The sequence below is a fragment of the Tupaia chinensis genome, unplaced genomic scaffold, assembly GCF_000334495.1.
Source record: "Tupaia chinensis unplaced genomic scaffold, TupChi_1.0 Scaffold000429_1, whole genome shotgun sequence".
NCBI lineage: Eukaryota > Metazoa > Chordata > Mammalia > Scandentia > Tupaiidae > Tupaia > Tupaia belangeri.
This window is the reverse complement of record NW_006159934.1, coordinates 1668743-1677484: the sequence shown is the minus strand read 5'-3', so window position 1 is coordinate 1677484 and position 8742 is coordinate 1668743. Positions and strand designations below refer to the sequence as shown.

The 8742-nt window shown below is 43.5% G+C and overlaps 1 protein-coding gene and 1 pseudogene across 1 annotated transcript in view; one reads left to right on the top strand and one right to left on the bottom strand.

The window, feature by feature from the left end:
- The window catches only part of LOC102468075 (endogenous retrovirus group K member 113 Gag polyprotein-like), a 39367-nt gene extending 34882 nt beyond the window's left edge, over positions 1–4485 (top strand). The window contains exon 3 of the transcript XR_335502.1: positions 4161–4485. The gene's annotated coding sequence lies outside the window, so the exon portion shown is untranslated. The remainder of the gene's footprint in view (positions 1–4160) is intronic.
- Positions 4486–4777: 292 nt separating this feature from the next.
- Positions 4778–5122, bottom strand: LOC102503419 (macrophage migration inhibitory factor-like; annotated as a pseudogene).
- Positions 5123–8742: the final 3620 nt, after the last annotated feature.

Sequence of the window (8742 nt, the reverse complement as noted above, 5' to 3'; positions counted from 1 at the left end):
CCCCCCCCCCAAGGAGGGATGGCCATGTCACAATCCCTTCTTCTCCATTCTCCTTGGGATCTTAGGCACACATGCACATGCACTCGGCATGAGTTTAAGCCACCGGGGCCAGGACTCAAACTGCGGTCGACTACATGGGAGTCCAGCGACATAGCCATTGTGCCAACTGCTTGTCTCCCCAATGTAAATTCTTTTTTTTTTTTTTTTTGAGAGGTTTTTTGCTAAAGGGCGCCTGCGCTTGCCAGACAGAGAGAGACATAGAGACAGAAAGCGAGAAATCACCCCCCAGAGGGGATGGTCACGCCGCAATCCCTTCTCCTCCATTCTCCTCTTGGGATCCTAGGCACGCACGCACACGCGCCTGGCGTGAGTTTTAAGCCACCGGGTCCAGGACGCGAACTGCAGTCAACTATGTGGTAATCCAGTGACATAGCCATTACACTAACTGCTGGTTCCTGCCCCCAATGTAATTTCATCCAAGCCCATTCAAAATGCTATAGTATACAGAACAAGATATAACTTCACCCACTTCATTCCACACAGGGCCCAGAACTTTACACTGTGGAAGCTGTGTAAAGAGAGATCTTGTATCAGCCTCTAAACATTTATTTGGATAGTCTTTATGTAGTTTCCATTATCAAAATAATTGAAACTGCTATCCTTGGAAACATTTCACAGAAAAGCCTTTTCCATACTTTTTCTATTATCCAAGATTTAGTACCTAAACAAAAGTGCCTTCTTTCCATTTGCCACATTAGATCTCATACCAGCCTTCCTGATCCTCTTACATTTGGCAACCACTAGGCTGACGCAGTTTGTGGCTGTCATTTCAGAGACTCCAGAAATACAAACACAGCAATCACAGATCTGTTTCCACCAAAATGCTGCTCCCCTGTGCAAACAATTTTTTGTCACTAGACCAGGCACGGGACATTGTTAAAAGTTGCCCAAACTGTGTTCCTTTCCTGCCTTCTCTTCCTGTGGGTGTTAACTTCAGAGGCCTGGCCCCCAATCACATTTGGCAGAGAGATGTAACCCACCCCCCACCCCCACCCCCGTTCAGGTGACAGAGTTACCTACATGTTACTGTCGACACCTATTCTGGTTTTGTCTTTGCTTCCTCCTGACAGGAGAAGCAGCCAAACATGTTATCACCCACTGTCTTGCAGTGGTGGCGGTGGAAAAGTCAAAACATATAAAGACTGATAATGGTCCAGCTTATAACAGTAAGTCTTTTCAACAGTTTTGTGATGCTTTCTACATTCTCCCTACTACAGACAACCCTTACAATCCACAAAGACAAGCAATAGAGGAAAGGACCAGCCAGTGTTTAAAAATGCAGTTAGAAAAAGGGGGACCAGCAGTTTGCGTAATGACTATGTCGCTGGACTCCCACATAGTCGACCGCAGTTCGAGTCCCGGACCCAGTGGCTCAAACTCACGACGGGCGCATGTGCATGCGTGCCCAAGATCCCGAGAGGAGAATGGAGGAGAAGGGATTGTGGTGTGGCCATCCCCCCTTGGGGGTGATTTCTCACTTTCTGTCTCTCTGTCTTTCTCTGTCTGGTGAGTGCACGCGCCCTATAGCAAAAACCTCTCTGAAAAAGAAAAAGGGCGATATGGTAATCTCTGAAACTCCTCACTAAAGGCTCTCTGCTTTATATACTTTGGTTTTTTAAAATTCTACATCATAGGGCCTCACAGCTACAGAAACCCACTGTCAAAGGATAGAAAAGGCTAAACCTCAGGACCAGAGTTGGCGTAATGGCTATGTCACTGGACTCCCATGTAGTCAACTGTGATTCAAGTCCCAGGCCTGTTGGCTTAAACTCACACCAGGCACGTGTGTGTGTGTGCCCAAGATCCCGAGAGGAGAATGGAGGAGAAGGGATTGTGGTGTGGCCATCCCCCCTTGGGGGTGATTTCTCACTTTCTATTTCTGTCTTTCTGGCGAGCATGCACACCCTATAGCAACAACCTCTTCAAAAGAAAAAAAGAAAGAAAGAAAAAGAAAGAAGAGGAAAGGCTAAACCTTGATATGCAAAATGGAAAGATATTTTCAGGAGAGTGGAAAGCCCTAACCCCGGGGCATGGGGTCGAGGGTATGCTTGCATTTTTCCAGAATCATCACCAAGGCCAGTGTGGGTTCCTGCATGACTCGTGAGACTGCTGAGTGATGGAACATCTCGAGGACAAACTGATGAAACAGATGCAGAGAAAGATGCAAGACCTGAATCTGGATGAAGTACCCAAAAAGATGAAGAAAGATACGAGAACTATGAAATCAACCTGAAAGGCTCAGCTCCCAACATGGGAACAGATTAAACGTCTAACTCAAAGAGCCAAAGGCTAATAAAAGAGCCGGGAGCATCGATTATAGCTCCCCTACTACTTCTGGCCATGCTAAGTATTGTAGCCACACAGGTAAGTGCACTCCCCATTACACATAAAAATAAAACTTATTGGGCCTTTGTTCCAAATCCTCCCATGTTACATCCAATTACCTGGACGGATCCAAAAATTAAAGTATTCACAAATGATTCTCGTCAGTGAGGGGAATTCCCACTGACGGCCTTATCAATCAGTGGGTAAAACTGAACTATTTGGCTATTACCGATTCACCCCCATTTGTCTTTCCGCTACACAAGACTCTTGTGTGTGAATTGTTCAAGGGATTAAAAGAGCCCATGTATAATTCTATAAAAAGACCTACACACGTTGGTATACATACCTTTTGCAACATACCACCTTTAAAAATGAAGCCTTTTCTAACATTTCCATGTTTCCACTTCATGCTCAGCCTTGTCATTCCAATTCTGATTTAATTCCAGAAAACCATAATCCTCCCTGGATTTTACGCTACTACAATTCACCAAAGTTACCTCTCACAGCACCAAATTTTTTGACTGGTCTTATTCTAAACAGCCAATTACAGGAGGATTTGCTTCTAGTATTTTAACAACCCCTGTTGGACACCAATAAAAAGAGCTTTGGAAAATAACCATGGCCCTTGATCACTCCAAAGTTTTATCCAGTGGGGACTCACATTTCCCACTCACACATTTGAACTAAAGACAGGTCTTCCAAAGTTTTATGCCATGATCAGTGGGGCTCTTAATTTTACATATTGGGATAACAAGATACAAATAGGTTGCATGGGGACCAGCAGTTGGTGTTAATGGCTATGTCACTGGTCTCTCATGTAGTTGACCGTATTTTGTGTCCCAGACCCGGTGGCTTAAATTCATGCCAGGCGTGTGTGCGTGCATGCCCAAGATCCCAAGAGGAGAATGGAGGAGAAGGGATTGCAGCGTGGCCATCCCCCCTGGGGGATGATTTCTTTCTTTCTGTCTCTCTCTGTCTTTCTAGTGAGTGCACACGCCCTACAGCAAAAGCCTCTCCAAAAAAAAAAAAAAATTAAGTTGCACTAACTAATCTTACAAACTCTGTAACTAGTTATAATTTTGGCCAAGATATATTAGTGCTATGCCATCGCTCATATGTGGCAGTGCCAGTAATAATTTCTGGTCCTTGGTATGATGACACTAGACTTCAAGTGTTACACAAAATTGACAATTAGCTAGACCCAAAGATTTTTGAGAGCTGTTATTTTTGGAATTCTCACTACAATCACTTTGATGGCCTCTCTAGCAATGTTGGTGGTCACTTTAAGTCAGCAAATTCACACCGCCACTTTTGTCAATGCTCTCGCTCATAGTACTTCTCATATGATGGGCACCCAATTAGATATTGATGAACATATTGCTGTCCATTCATGAGAGCTTGAAATATTGTAGACCACTTAGGTGAACAGGTGTTTAAAATGCACCTATAAAGTCATTTGAGATGCCATGCATTATTTCAACATATCTTTGTGACTCTTTTGCCATATAATGACACATTGGAACCAGACTTCTGTGCAAAACCATCTCCATGGGGTATTGTATTCTAACAATATTTCTGTAGATGTGAAAGACCTTCATAAGCAGATCATAGATTTGCAAAATAGTTTCCTATCTTCGTTTGATCCTTCTGATTTAGCCTCTAACATTTTGGATCAACTTAAAGGCACTAATCCTTTAACATGCTTCATCACTCCTTATGGCATTTCTTGGGAATAATTGTGTCAATAATCTTGCTTATGTTTATGTTTCTACTAGTCTGCAGAATTACCCATCCAGAGCTCCATGCAACAGTCATCCAGCTCAACAGACTCAAATTAGAAAAAGAGAGATACGTGGAGAGCAGCCAATCTGAGAAAACATGGTGACCTTTAGATGCATGCTGAAACACGCTTCAGTGAGCTTCATTAGCAATGGCTACGAGAACATTTGTATACACAAATACTATCTGCCTGTTGTTCTCAGCTATCTTCCTGTTATTGTTGATACACCACTGATACCGTAAGGCAGTATTGGGCTGAAGGAAGCTACATGTGTTTATCAGATTTCGCCCCAAAAATTACATGGTGCCAGTCATTTTTGCATCTTCAGACAATTTACATCCTAAAGCAACCGGCTTTGCATTCCATTTCTTCTTCCTCCATTTTCTGCCATTTAAAAGAGTAAACCCGAGGCCGGTGGTCACAGCTTTCTCCACCAGAGAAGTCAGGCCCACCCGATCTTCACTTTTCTATACTTGTGTGTCTTTGTGTATTTATTGTTAACATTTCTTTCTTTTTTGTTGTGATCTCAAAACTGTTTATTTCTCCCGAACGGAAAGGGGGAGTAGCTGTGGGCATATAACACTGCAAGGCGAGTTGGTCCTGAGTCGGCCCTCAGGCAAAGGTGGTGCCCTTCCAGCCCATGTTGGCCACTGTTTATGTCCTAGTAGTTGATGTAGATCCTGTCTGGTCTGACACACAGGCGATCTGCCAGCAGGCCACACAGCAGCTTGCTGTAGGTGTGATTCTGCATGCCCCCGATCTTATGGATGCTGTGCAGGGTGCAGAGCGCACGGACCAGTGGAGGCCCTGAAGGCCATGAGCTGGTCAGAACCACTTGCATGGTGATGTACTGGGCAGGCTTGCCGGTAGTCTGTGCCAGCTGCTGAGTGAGCTCAGAGAAAAGCCCGTCTGGCACGGAAGCGGGGACACGTTCGTATTTACGATGAACATAGGCATGATGACATCATGATGAACATCAGCATGATGACATCGTGACAGGCACAGACCAACATGTGCTGGAACCGCAACCCAGGAACCAGAGGTTACGTGATCCTCCACTGGGCTTTGCCGGGCTCCGCCCCCCAACATTTATTTCTAATTCACAGCCTTCCCCACTCAGAAAAACGTGTTCAGCCCAGCAGGTCCTGGCATAAAAATATTTATGTAGATATGAAAGATCTTCATAAACAGGTCATAGATTTGCAAAATAGTTTTCTACCTTCGTTTGAACCTTCTGATTTAGCCTCTGACATTTTAGATCAACTTAAAGGCACTAATCCTTTTAACATACTTCACCACTCCTTATGATATTTTTTGGGAATTGTGTCAGTAATCTTGCTTGTGTCCATTTTCCTACTAGTCTGCAGAATCACCCAGTGAGAGCTCTGGCAGCAGCCATCCAGCTCCACAGATTCAAGTTAGAAAAAGGGGGATACGTGGAGAGTGGCCAATCTGAGTGAACATGGTGACCTTTAGATACATACAGAAACGTGGTTCGGGGACCAGCAGTTAGTGTAATGGCTATGTCGCTTGACTCCCATGTAGTCGACCACGGTTCACGTCCCGAATCCAGTGGCTTAAAACTCATGCAGGGCACGTGTGCGTGTGTGCCCAAGATCCTGAGAGGAGAAAGGAGGAGAAGGGATTGCGGTGTGGCCATACCCCCTGGGGGGTGATTTCTCGCTTTCTGTCTCTCTGTCTCTGTCTGTCTGTCGAGCGCACGTGCCCTATAGCAAAACAAACAAACAAACAAACAAAAAAAGGGGACCAGCAGTTAGTGTAATGGCTATGTCGCTGGACTCCCATGTAGTCGACCACGGTTCACGTCCCGAATCCAGTGGCTTAAAACTCATGCAGGGCACGTGTGCGTGTGTGCCCAAGATCCTGAGAGGAGAAAGGAGGAGAAGGGATTGCGGTGTGGCCATACCCCCTGGGGGGTGATTTCTCGCTTTCTGTCTCTCTGTCTCTGTCTGTCTGTCGAGCGCACGTGCCTTATAGCAAAAACCTCTAAAAAAAAAAAAAAAAGTGGTTCAATGAGCCATCATTTGTGCAGCAATAAAACCAATTAAATGTGAACACAGTAACTGCCTATTGTTAGCGATAATAAAGCAGTATCAGGTTAAAGGAAGTCATGTGTGTTTATCAGAATTGGCCCAAAAAGATCAGAGAAACTACATGGTGCCAGTTGTCTTCACATCTTCAGTCAATTAACATCCAAAATTAACTGGCTTTGCATTCCATTCCACTCCTCCTGCCTTCATTTTGGCCCTTTAAAAGAATAAACCTGGAACCAGTTTGTGGTTGCAGCTCTCTCCATTAGAGAAGTTGAGCCCACCTGATCCTCACTTTTTGATACTTGTCTTTGTGTGTTTATTTTTATGTTTATTTCTAATCCACAGCCCCCCTCCCACCCAAAAAAAAATGCATTCTGCCAAGTGAGTCCTGACACATGCTCTTAAGATTTTGGGCACATGCACATTTGCCAGGTGTGTTTTTCAAGCTGTTGGGTCCAGAACTAGGACCTTGGAATCAGCCATGTGGGATCCAGTGCATTAGCCACCATGCTACCAGCTGGCCCAAAGCTTGATATTTATTGATATTTTTTCCAAAAATATACCTGATTGTCCTAAAATAATTTACTGGCTAGTACTGATTTTATCTGAAGATTTTAAATGGTCTTCTGTTTATGCACTAATATGACAAAGTTTCAAATGCTATAGCTTCAAAGTAGGCTCTAATTTTTATTCACTCAATCTCCGCTTTGTTCTCTATTATTTTATGAAATTGCCTTTGCTATTCATAACATTTACTTCCATATAAATTTTATAATCATCTTGCCAAGTCACATTAATCTCAGATTTTTAAAATAAAAATCCCACTGGTATTTTTTATGGGAATTGCATTAAATTCATAAGCTAATTGAGAGAAATTAACCTAGAGAATGACATTTTACAGTCTTGACCTTGTATAGATGAGTCCTCCCATCCATAAATGTGGTATTCTCTAACATCATTATTTTCAGTTATCTACTTAAATGAATTTGTCCCTCTCCTTGTAGATTAATTCTTTCCATTTCCTGAGAACATAATTCTTCCAAAGTTTTGGGGTAGTGATCTCCAAGTTATTTTATGTATCCCTATGAGTAAAATTTGTGAGCATGAAAAGTATACAAACTACTTACATGTGGCATTATATTAACATGTACTTGATAACATTTACAAAGACTTTTTGTTTGCTATAGGGCAGGTGTACTCAATAAAGAAGGGGAGGGAGAGAGAAAGGGGGACATCATCCCCAGGGGCTATGGCTATGCCCACAATCCCTTCTCTTCCATGCTCTTGGGACTTTGAGCACGCACGCACACATGCCTGACATGTTTTTCAAGTAGCCAGGTCTGGGACTCAAACTACACAGTTGGACATGTAGGATCCAGCCACCTGAACCTCCATGCCACCTGATGACACAACAAAGACTTTTTTTTTTCTTAAGAGAGATTTTTGCTATAGGGTGCATGCACTTACCAGAGAGTAAAATCACCCCCCCCGGGGGGGGGAATAGCCACGTTACAATCCCTTCTTCTTTTCTACTATTAGGATTTGGAGCACACATGCACCCAGTGTGAATTTTTTTTTTGGTAGTGGTGGGGGTGCTTGCTATAGAGCGAGTGCACTTTCCAGAGAGACAGAACACTAGAAATCACCACCACCACCCTGAAGGATGGCCACACCGCAGTCTCTTCTTCATTCTCCTCTTGGGATCTTGGATAAACAAGCACATGTGGCTGGCATGAGATTAAGCTGCTGGGTCCAGGACTCGAACCACAGTTGACTATGTGGGAGTCCAGTGATGTAACCATTACACCATCTACTGGTCCCAAGACATTTTTATAAAAAGTATATGCATGCAGAATTGAGAGAAAGAGAGGGAGAGAGGTAAGAAGAATCACCTTCAAGCCAGCAGGTGGCATAGTGGCTAAATGGTTATCCCATATGGCCGACTGCAAGGTTTTAGTCCAGACCCAGTGGCTTAAAAAACACACCGGGTGCATGTGCATGCAAAAGGAGAGATGGAGGAGAAAGGATTGCAAGAGACCATTCCCTGGGGAGTACTTTCTCATTTTCTGTCTCTCTCTGGTGAACACATGTACCCTCTGGCAAAATTAAAACAAAACAAACCCTCAGAAGCATCTTGTTACATACACCACAACACCCATCTTCAACCCTCTAGCTCCTCAGGACCCTGGTCACCACACATGCATGCAGTATGTTTTTCAGTCCAATCCAGGATCTGAACATGCATGTGCTTTTTTTTTTTTAAGAATCATTTATTTAATTCCATTTGTTGTTGTTGTTGTTATGTAATTTGACCAGAGAAAGAGAGAAAGAGAAAGCAAGAAAGCAAGCCTCAATGTCCAGGACTCAAACCTCAGTTACCCATGTGGAAATCCAGCCTCTTTAACCAAACCACGCCTCTCGCCAGCCCCAATGCATGTGCTTTTTAACATATAAAGAAAGGACAAAGATCATTGTTCATTGAACTTTCTCTCATTATTTTAAAAAATGTCTTTATAAATTTCA